At 39.6% G+C, this 10838-nt stretch overlaps 1 non-coding gene across 1 annotated transcript; it reads left to right on the plus strand.

Annotated features, from left to right (window-relative positions):
• Positions 1-10399: 10399 nt before the first annotated feature.
• Positions 10400-10505, plus strand: LOC141654475 (small nucleolar RNA R71). The gene has a single exon (XR_012548034.1). It is a non-coding gene; the product is annotated as a small nucleolar RNA R71 (small nucleolar RNA).
• Positions 10506-10838: the final 333 nt, after the last annotated feature.

A 10838-nucleotide genomic window follows, 5' to 3' on the forward strand; every position in this document is an offset into this window, starting at 1 on the left:
CCAAGCATGGCGTTCGATCGCGCCTGAGCTGAATGAACAAAGAGCTATCGGAACGCAGTTGGTCGATCGATCAAGGCGATGGTCGATCGGCCAAGTAGTGATAGTTGGCTTCTATAATCTCGTGGATTTGTCTTCTGATCCTTGAAATGCGCACCAAGCTCGTTCCTTAAGTGAATTCTTCACGTCAAATGCAATGCAGGATACTCGGGGACAGATTTAGCTCAATTTCCGTTGAATTCTTCACATTTATGCAATAATGTACAAAAACACGAAAGTAGACGAAAATAGGGAGAATAGTAGCAGAAACTACTAAAATGAGCTCTGAAATGCATGTAAAACAGGATGTAAAACATCATATAAAAGACACGCATCAGTGAACTAATTGAGGTAAAGAGCATGTCTTGTGAGGTATGGTGAGTGATATAGTCGTGTGTAGGGTAATATAAAAGTAAGTATATTTGAGCAAGGGTGATGTGGGTGTAAAGAAACGTGAGAAAGAAAGATTGAGGTGAGGGATATGAATAGTGACATAGTGGTATGTGTACGGATTTATGGAGGGAAACGGTTAGGATTGTGTTGGTTAAGGATATATGTGAGAAAAGGCAGTTATAGAGGGATGAAAACAAATGGTGTATAGTGAGATCGAGTTATGCCGCGATGGGTAGATATTGGTCGAGTTTGGGAATTTGGAATATCAAGAGGTGAGGCTAGTATGTAATTCCTTGGGAAATTAACGGTATGAGGTAAATTTTTGGTTTCCTAGAGATTCGAAAGGGAGATACGACTAATGGAAGAGTAACCATTAGTGTGTAGACTTGATGTGACAAGGGTGAGTGAGAAACAAGATGGGAGAGGACAAATGATAAGAAGAATGATAAGATATTGAGATGAATTAATGGAATTAGAGTTGTGGAGCTATGGGAGAATAAACAAATTACTAAAGAGATAGTTAGAAAAGAGAAAGGAGATGAATTATTAATTGGTATTATTGGGTAAAAAGGGGGAAAGAGGGATGGAAGTAAGTTGAGAGAACGTTGACCGGAGTTAAGGAGCATGAAGGTAGGAAATTATGGAAATGAACGATAGCCTCGCTAGAGGGTGTGAGTTAATGGTTATATAGGAGAGCAGGACGACATGTTAGCCGTGAGTTTTGAGGTATTAAGGGAATAAGAAGCTTGTAAAGTGTTTGCACGATCTGAGAAATTGGTGGAGAGTTAGGTAACGATATGATAAAGGATAGAATTAGGAATAATGTTGAGGTAGATTTTGTTGATAGATTGGATGTTCATTATTTGGGATGATAACCAAAGAGAGGAAATGGATTGTTATATTAAGAAGTGATAGTAAGAGAGTAGTCACATGAAGGATGTTGGTGTCATAGTATTGTCTCTAGTGGTTGAGGATGATGTTACTTTAGGGAAGTTAGTTGTTCTAATGAGGTTGATTTCGTGGAGGTGATTAGTATGTTTGGTTGTGAGGGAGTATAAGATGTGGATATATGAGGTGTTCGCTGGAAGTTGGGTATTGATGTTATAGCTACATTTGCCGGAGGAGTGATAATTGTGTGTATGAGAGGATATGTTATGGAAGGCACCTGAGTTAAGTCCGGGATGAGAGGTATTCATTGTCAAGTGGTAACTTACGTGATCAGGATTGGCTAGTTAGATTCGATTATGGGTCCATGAGGTGTGTAAAACTTGGTGTGAGGTCATGACCTCACGAGTAACGATGTGGTGTGATAGTTATGAGTCGTTATATGTGTGTGTTCTACATCATAAGTTATAATTATATGTGTATGTATGATATCTGTAAGTAATGGTGTGAGGTTCTGGCCTCAAGAGTCATAGTAGGGATGGTATTCATAAGGTTGGTATTGGTGATCCCGTCTAATGTGCTGCGTCGTGATCTGGTAGAGCAGATTTAAGAAAGTCTTGTGGTCAAGGAAGTTGTGCTGAGTCAGTGTTTTGAGATTGTAAAAGTTGTGATGACTATCGATGTGGTTGTTGTGCACTGTGCACGGTAATTCGTGTTGTGATACGAGTATTTCGTGTTGTCATAGATTGTTGTTTGTTTACTGCTATTTCTTGTCAGTGTCGGTCGGGGCATATAGACCGTTGTGTTGTTTCCCAATGTTTCTTACCAGTGTCGGTATGGGTATGACCCTATTGGTTTTATAGAGTATGATATGAGAGAGAGTTGGGTATGGTTCTGTTGTTGTCATGGCATGGTAATATTCTGTTAATGGGGCACAGTTGTGAGAGGTTGTTAGAGTACTTTTGATCTTGGTTTAGATGAGGCATTGGTGGACGTAGTTGTGGAAAGAAATTGTGAAACATGTGTGGTATTGAACTTGAAGCTACGGGAGGTTTAACACTTTTTATTGGGGCAGTGAGTACGGAGTTTTGGGACTTAGTATCGTGTCAAGTCAAGGGTGAGTTTGTGGTAATAAAAGAGATGAACTTGAGAAGCTAATGTGAGTATATGTAATATTTTGTGGATTGTGAGCTAAGATTGTGGAGATGAGTGTATAAGTATATAGAAGTATGTTGTTTTGCAGTAGTGTGGAAGAGATGAAATAATGGTAATAGTGAGGATTTTATGATATATGTTATGGGAGTACAGAATAATTGGAGGCACGAGAACTGTTAGAGAAAAAGAGAGCCCTGGATATAGGAATGGTTGTAGGTCTTAAGGTTATAGTGGTTTATCGTTGACATGCGTTGATAATGAGGGTTATGGGAGGTATGGCAATGGACCTAGTATTAGTGAGTTACGAGGACGTAACATTTATCTTAAGAGGAGTAGGATGCGACAAAGAGAGTTCAATGGTTGTACATGTTATAGTATAATGGGAAGTTTGAGTGTTGGTGTAGAGTAAAGGATGGATTTGTGTTGGGGTTGATTTTATTACCGGTAATGGCAGTACTCGTAGTAGTATGATGTTTAGGAGTGTGTTTAAGACTCGAGAGTGTTAACGGATTGTGTGAGGATGTTTATGCGTGTGAATAAACTTCGAGGACGAAGTTCTATTAAAGGGTGGTAGAATGTAACATTCCGTCTTGATGGTTGATCTTGTTCGGTGGATTGCCTTGGTAATTGAGTTGCTAGTGAGGGTTATAGAAGTGAGACAGAGTTGGCAATATTATATTGTGGTTATTCGGTAATGTTATGGAGTCAGTATTGGGAGCCTATGCTATAGTTGAGACGATATCATGAGCCATGTTATGGAAGGAAGAGTGGTTTGTGGAGTTAGTGTTAGGTGTCCATGTTTTATAGGTTGGGTTGGAACTTCGGGGACGAAGTTCTTTTTAAGAGGGGAAGACTGTAATACTACGGATTTTTATAAGCTAAGTACTCGACCGAGTAGAGCCTACTCGGCCGAGTAGTGTCAAGAGTGTAGTTTGTTTGGGTTCTGCCGAGGAATACTCGACCGAGTATGGTGAATACTCGACCGAGTAGAGGATACTCGGCCGAGTATACACTTTACTCGACCGAGTATCCGGTCTGACGAGTAATATTTCAGCGGTTTGATTCGGGAGTAATTAGGGATTATATATTCGATAATCAGTTTCTAAAACGTCATTTGCAAACCTAATCAAACCTACGACACTCTAATCACTCCCAAATCTCTCCTCTGTGTGTGTGGGCATCATAGCTATCGCTTTCAATCTTTCATTCTTTCGCCGGTAAGTCTTTATCCATATGTTGTTGATGATTAATTCTAGGGGTTGTCTTTATTCATGAATTGGGGGAAATGGGGTTTTTCAGTTAATGATTGGAATTATATGATTGTTGTTGTAGGTGACGATGTGGTAATTGTTATGCATTTGTATGGTTGATTGCAGCGTAAGCGGATTGCGAAAAGGTAGGGTTTCCCTACTCAGTTTATTGTTAATTGATTTAAGATTGTGATTGTATTGTAATTGTTGTTATCTGCTGATCATCGGAGTATGGGTGTTGTGGTGACGGTTGTGATGTGGTTGTGTTGTGACGATTGTGGTGTTATGACAGCTGTGATGCTGTGTGCGATTGTGGTGGAGTCACTTGCGGGAGTGGCTTCACACCCTAGTTCGCCCTCCGTGGAACCCGTCACGGGAGGGGATTTGCACATTAAGGGACATGGATTGTTAGTCGCTCGTTGATGAGCTGGACTAGGTGGGGATGCGCTGCGGTCACCCACTGGCGGCGAGGATTACCTGTTGCGATGGGTAATCTGGCAGGGTTACACACTTCGGTGTGTAGTCGGTTACTGTGTGAGATCGGGAGACCGGGGATGAAGGATGATCAGCCGATTACATTATTTGTTGTCTTATCTTGATTATTCAGTAACTGACCCCGTTGTTGTTTTGTAAAACCTGCGGTGATCCATTCGGGGATGGTGAGCAGATTATGACAGGTAATTCAGATGTTTAGCTATGGGACAGTCGAGGGGAGTCATCACTCGAGTCTAGCTTCCGCCGTCAAGAGACTTAGCTTACATTCTTTGTAGTTGTTAGACCTTTCACATTTATACTTTGGTTTTGTTTTAGAAACATGTAATCACTAACTCTTTATACTTTAATAAAGGTTGTTTGGAATTGGTAACTTTGATATACTAACCTCGGGAAACCGAGATGGTAACAACCTTTGATGCTAGGGTAGTCCTTGGTAAGGTACCTTGGTATGAGGGGGTGTTACAGAGGTGGTGCTCGGTGTTGGTGCAGGTGGTTGAATAGGTGGTGACGATGGAGGTTGTTAATGGTGATGCGAGGTTGATGATGAACGATGATGGTGGCCAGGTGAGATGGTGATGCAAATGCGGGTTAAAGGATAGTGATGAACTGACGATGGTGCTAAACAAAGTCAAGGATTGACTTTCTATTATTCATCATCATTCCCTTTAATTTGACTCGGCCTTAATCCAATCCACTTCACTTGACCTTTCTTTTATTCACGAACTCGAATCCTACATAATTAAATAACACAAAATCAAAGCATTATTTATATAACATTTATAATAAAACTAATATATTAATAAATATATAAAATATAAATATTTATTCGCGATAGATAAAATCGAATTATTAAATACTAATATTATTAAAATCCGACTAATTATTAAATATGACTAAGATGACTAATTATTATAAATTAGTAAATAACTGAGCTATTAAGTCCTTTAACGCACACAAAATCGAGTTGAATAAGAGTAAAAGTATGGGTAAAATACGACTAAAATGCTACTTATCAAATCTCTCCACACTTAAACCTTACTCGTCCTCAAGTAAGCTCATTAAATTAAACTAAGACCCGTAATATAAAAGGACTAGATAAACTAATAATATCCGATGAAAGGCAATTAACGGGCCTTCTCCGTCCCTTCAACTCACAACGAAATACAATGAGGTATGTGCTTCCCTGCAAGGTAAGTAGGGGCTTGAGGAAAATTTAGACACATCTAACATTTAAGCACGTAATCAATCATAAGATGCTTCAATCAAAAAGTCAACCGCTTTCCTCATCTAAGCGGAGGGTTTGCTTTGAACAATTAAAGGTAATGGTCGGGAGATACCGTCTCATAGTCTCGACGGGGTGTCAATGCCCTAGTGGTGGTTCAAGCAACCTCAATATGACAAACAAATGCCTAGGAAACAAATTCAAAGGCGGGAAAGGGGGAAATTAAGCCTAACCTTCAAGATTGACTCAACCACACAAGATTCGACCAAATTGACCCATGACTAAGGGGACCTAGACTACCGACTTCCTCACGGTTTTCACTAGTCTCTCATTTTCTTTTTAGAACGGGTGATTTTTTATGCCAAAAAGTAACCAAAATCACTCAACTACTCGACTCGTGAGACATGCCCACAACCTAAAATGGAAACCTCTCCTACAAGACCATTAAACGAGATGCAAAAAGGGAAAAATATGCATACAAAGAAACAAGGGTTGTAACGGGGCTAGGTGACGGGACGAAACGGGGTTGGTGAAAGCACCATTTTGGAAAAATGTGGAGGTACACATCAAGAAGTTGCCAAAATTCTATTTCTTCCACTTTATTGCAACAAATGAGCAACGTCTACACCCTAACAAAAATTGGTTTCCAGAATTTATGCAAACATTGTGCAAACCCGACTCACTTTGGAAAAAACATGAAAATTATCACCTTATTGCAACCAATGAACAACGTCTACACCCTAACAAGAAATTGGCTTGCCAAAATCAAGCAAAAATTGTGTAAACCCGACTCATTTAGGAAAAACATCATGTGCCCTTTTATTCTTGCAACGCCTTTTTCTACTCCATTGATGAAAAGAGTGTTGCTTGGCTTTTTCTCATCAAACAAAGTATAAGTAAATTTTTTTCTTTTTCCTTACATTTTTCTTTTTTTCTATTTCCTTTTCTTTTCTTTTTCAAAACCTCTTTATTCAAACCAACCAAATAAAACCATTATCCCGACTCACTCATCAACTAAGTTTCAAAACACCTTTTTTCATACAACTAACAACATGTAAGCAACTTTCTTGATAAGGGAAGGTTGTTTATGGTATGTAGCTAGTTTTGTAGGTGCCAAATGAGAGGTTCAAGCTCAAAAGGGGTTAGCAAAAATAGGACCTAGTCTAAAGGGTCGAAAAATTAGGCTTATTTGGCAATGTGAGGCTCAAAAAATGAAATGCAACTAATTGTTTCAATGTATGCACACAAATGAAAATCTCATGGTCTAAAAGAAAAGAACGCCATGCTTATGCGTCGTGATGTAACATGCCACGCAGGGAGCCTACCCACACCTAAGGGAGACCAGGCATGGACGTATCGGTCCCAAGGAGGCTCTAAACCTCACATGAAAGTAGCTATGTCGAAATCTAGGCCTAGACTACGGCCTTGGTCTCACATGGTGGTCGAAACTTTCCGGTCTAGCCTCATTTCCCGGGTATTTGCAAGCAAATACCCTAACAAGGAGGTCAATGGGTGCAAGCTACAAAAAGAGGAAAGATACGGCCTAGACAATATCATCATAGAGGCATCATATACAAACTCAATGCAACAAGAAGGAAAAACAACACATATATACATGTGAAACAAATGCATGCAAGAAATGGAAATGAACATAAGGTAAACATGCAACGAGTTGACTAAACCTAGTAGCACATCAATACCAACACAACAATCCAAAAGTTCCCAGAAGGAACATCCAAGGCACAAAAATTCCCATCCTCCTTTAAATATGCAAGATATATAAAGAAAGAACGGTGAAGGAGTAAGAGATTAGAACGAGTTTACCAAATGGTCTTCTTGCTCCTTTTTGCCTCAAATGGTCAATGCTTATGCTGGAGGTTAGCCAAACATATATATACAATGCAATATTTTTGGAATTTTTGATTTTTTTCGATTTTTAGGCATTTTCTTGAATTTTCTTAAATTTACAAGTATATATGTATATGTACAAATATAAAAAATATTCACAAAATGGATATTTCCCTCCCCACACTTGAAATTTACATTGTCCTCAATGGAACAAAGTATAGGGAGAGAATAGGAAAAATAAACAACATATTTTTGGTGGTTTTTGAATTTTTCGAAATTAAAGAACATGTTTTTGGTATTTTTAAATGATAAAATTTCCTCCCCACACTTATTTATTTACATATTTTCAATGGAAATAAATATGTGGAGGAAATTTAGAAATGAAATACATGTTTTTGTTGATTTTTTTTATTTTTCAAATTTTTAGTGATTTTCAAATAAGTATGGAATGCATGATCTAATCTATATGTAATATTGAAATACGATGCAAGTTATACTATATGAATGCAAAGAGAACTAATATAGATTAGCTCCTTTTCGAATCATGTCACTAAATGCAAAATGCGGTAAAAACTTAATTAAAGAGAAAGAGAATATATACATTGCGGTGGTTCTTAAGTAACTCCACCAAACCTCTTCATTCAAAGACTTCATTCAACCGGTATCAATATCCCTAGACCCCACCAACCTTCCAAATTTAACACAAGAATTAACAACACACGAACCCTTGGTCTTCATCATCAAAGCACGCAACTTACTCATGGCATCTTGAACTTCTTGCCATTTTCGGTTCATTTCTTCTTCAAGCTTTTCCTTAGTCTCTTTGTCAACATTAGGGTCACATACCCTCTTTCCTTTCGATCTCTTCCTCCATCTTTTTGGCTTCTTCTTTTCAATTCCCGGTTTTGATTTTGGAGGGGCATTGGTGCTAGAATTGAACTCGGTTTCCCAAGTCTTGCCCTTTTCCCCACACTTATCTTTAGCATTTACTTCTTCTTCAAGGAATTTAGCCGGGAGCTTATCATCAACTTTCGGCTCACAAGAAATTAAGAGCTCCATGTTCTCATCTTCATTCTCATGGAGTTCTAATGTCTCCACGGCAAACATGATTTGAATCACGGTTTTCTTTGAAGCATGTGGTAGCTTGAATTCAACTTTTTCCTTCCCGACTTTGAATGACAATCGTCCCTCTTTGACATCGATGCTAGCTCCTCCCATGGCCAAGAATGGCCTACCAAGAATGATACGGGAGCGTCTTCCCATAGGGATGTCCGACACAACAAAATCGGTAGGAATTGAAAGCTTACCAATTTGAACCATGATATCCTTGAGAATCCCAATTGGAGATTTGATTGTCCCGTCGGCAAGTTTGATTGTAATGGAAGTGCGCGCTAAGCTTGAAATATTCAACCTCTTCACAAGGACAAGTGGTATGACACTCACACTTGCCCCTAAGTCACACAAAGCACTATCCACCTTTTGGTCACCAACGGTACAAGGAATTGAGAAACTCCCGGGGTCATCAAGTTTAACGGGGATTTCTTTAGATTTAACCACATTGCACTCCTCACTTGAGGCATCAAGCTCATGGCCACTAATGTCCACTCTTCTAGAAATGACTTCTTCAAGGAATTCGGAGTAATGAGGCATCTCCACTAAAGGTGGATTGGAGGTCTCCATTTTCATTACCAAGTCCATAAACTTGTCATACCTTGAAGTATCATTGGCCCCTTCTTTCTTGGCCAAAGAGTGTTCTTCCACTATGATCATCTCTTCTTCTTCCGGGATCCTCTCAACTTCCACCATCACATTTGGTGCTTCCACAATTTCTTCAAGCACAAATTCTTCACTCATAGTGGTTGGTGTAATCATAACCATCTCTCTCTTATCTGGGTCGACTTCAACATCCGAGCTTGTACCATGAATTGTCATTATTTGCTCAAGCATATAATCTCCCATGCTCTCTTTTTCAGGTTCATGGTCAACTTCTTGGAATGTTTCCATAGCCATGGAAAAGGGAGTAGTGTATGCTAACTCTTCTTGACTTGGCAAATCAAATGACTCTTCTCTTTCCTCTTCAACTCCCACCATGATAGCATTAACTTCCTTTGACTTCATAGGGTCCCTTGGATTTTGCCCTTGTCTTGGAAATACACCCGGTGGTTTTTGAGAACTCATGAGAGCTTGGGAAGCCACTTTAGCTTCAAGACTCTTGATTTGTTGTTGGGTATTACTTGCCAAATCCTCTATCAATTTTACCAAGTTGTCATATTTATCATCTCCTATGGTATTACTTGCTTGGGGTGGTGGCTCTTGGTTGAAAGGTTGGTTGCAAATTGGAAGAGGAAAGCCATATCCTTGATCTCTAAAGTTATAAGTTTGGTTGTTCCCTTGGTACCCTTGGTTAAACCCGTGATTTTGCCCTTGGTTGTACCATTGGTTATTGTTATATCCTTGATTGAACCCATTGTTGTTGTTCCATTGATTGAATCCTTGACCAAACCCTTGGTTGGCTTGGTTTCCTTGGTAAAAGTTTTGATTACCTTGGTTCCCTTGGTTACCTCCATAATCTTGGTATGCTTGAGGTTGGTTGGCAAAGATTTGATTGGATCCTTGGTTGTTGTTGAATGAGGGCCTAGGTAGACGGTTGGAGAAATTGTTAAATGCTTGGAAAGCATTCACCTCTTGCACATTGTTCCCATCAAAGTTGTTATGGTGGTTATTTGCACATACTTCATAAGTGTGACCGATCCCTCCATATGAATCATATGTTGATCTTTGCATCACTTCCTCCATGGATGGTCCATGAGAAGTGGTAGTTTGATTCACTTGGTTCACTTGCTTCTTCTTACTCAACTCTTCAAGCTTTTTGGTGAGCATGTCAAGCTTAGCATTGGTATCCACATTCACTAAGAATTCAGGAGGGTGCTTACTTCTTCTAAAGACATTCACTCTTGTGCCATAGTTTGCCTCGGAGTCCACCATTTTCTTGATTAGAGTAATGCCCTCCTCCTCACCCAAATGATCGAATCCCCCTCCCGTGGAGGCATTCACCATTTCTTTTGTTCTTGGCAACAAGGGTTGGAAGAAGTTTTGGGTGACATACCAATCCGGAATCCCATGATGAGGGAAACTAGCGATAAGGTCTTGATATCTATCCCATGCTTCACCCAAGGATTCTCCATCCTCTTATTGGAAGTATGGATCTCATTTCGGAGCATGGCGGTCTTTGATGATGGATAATACTTGTCTAGGAACGCCTTGGCTAAGGCATCCCATGTAGTAAATGTGTCCGGAGGGTGCACATTCAACCAACGATCCGCCTTGCCCGTTAGAGAAAATGGGAATAACATCATCCTTAGTGTATCCTCGAATACCCCATTATTTTCATCATAGAGAATTTCCTCTTGAATATCCTTAGGAGAGTACGAGCATCTTCTTCAATGTGTCCTCCAAACAAGTCTTTTTCAATTAGGCCAACTTGAGCCGGGTGCATCTCAAAATTGTTTGGAGCCAAGGTGCCAAAATTGATTGGGTCACAAGCATCATTGTGG

This window comes from Silene latifolia, chromosome 4 (assembly GCF_048544455.1).
Source record: "Silene latifolia isolate original U9 population chromosome 4, ASM4854445v1, whole genome shotgun sequence".
In the NCBI taxonomy this organism is placed as follows: Eukaryota; Viridiplantae; Streptophyta; class Magnoliopsida; order Caryophyllales; family Caryophyllaceae; genus Silene; species Silene latifolia.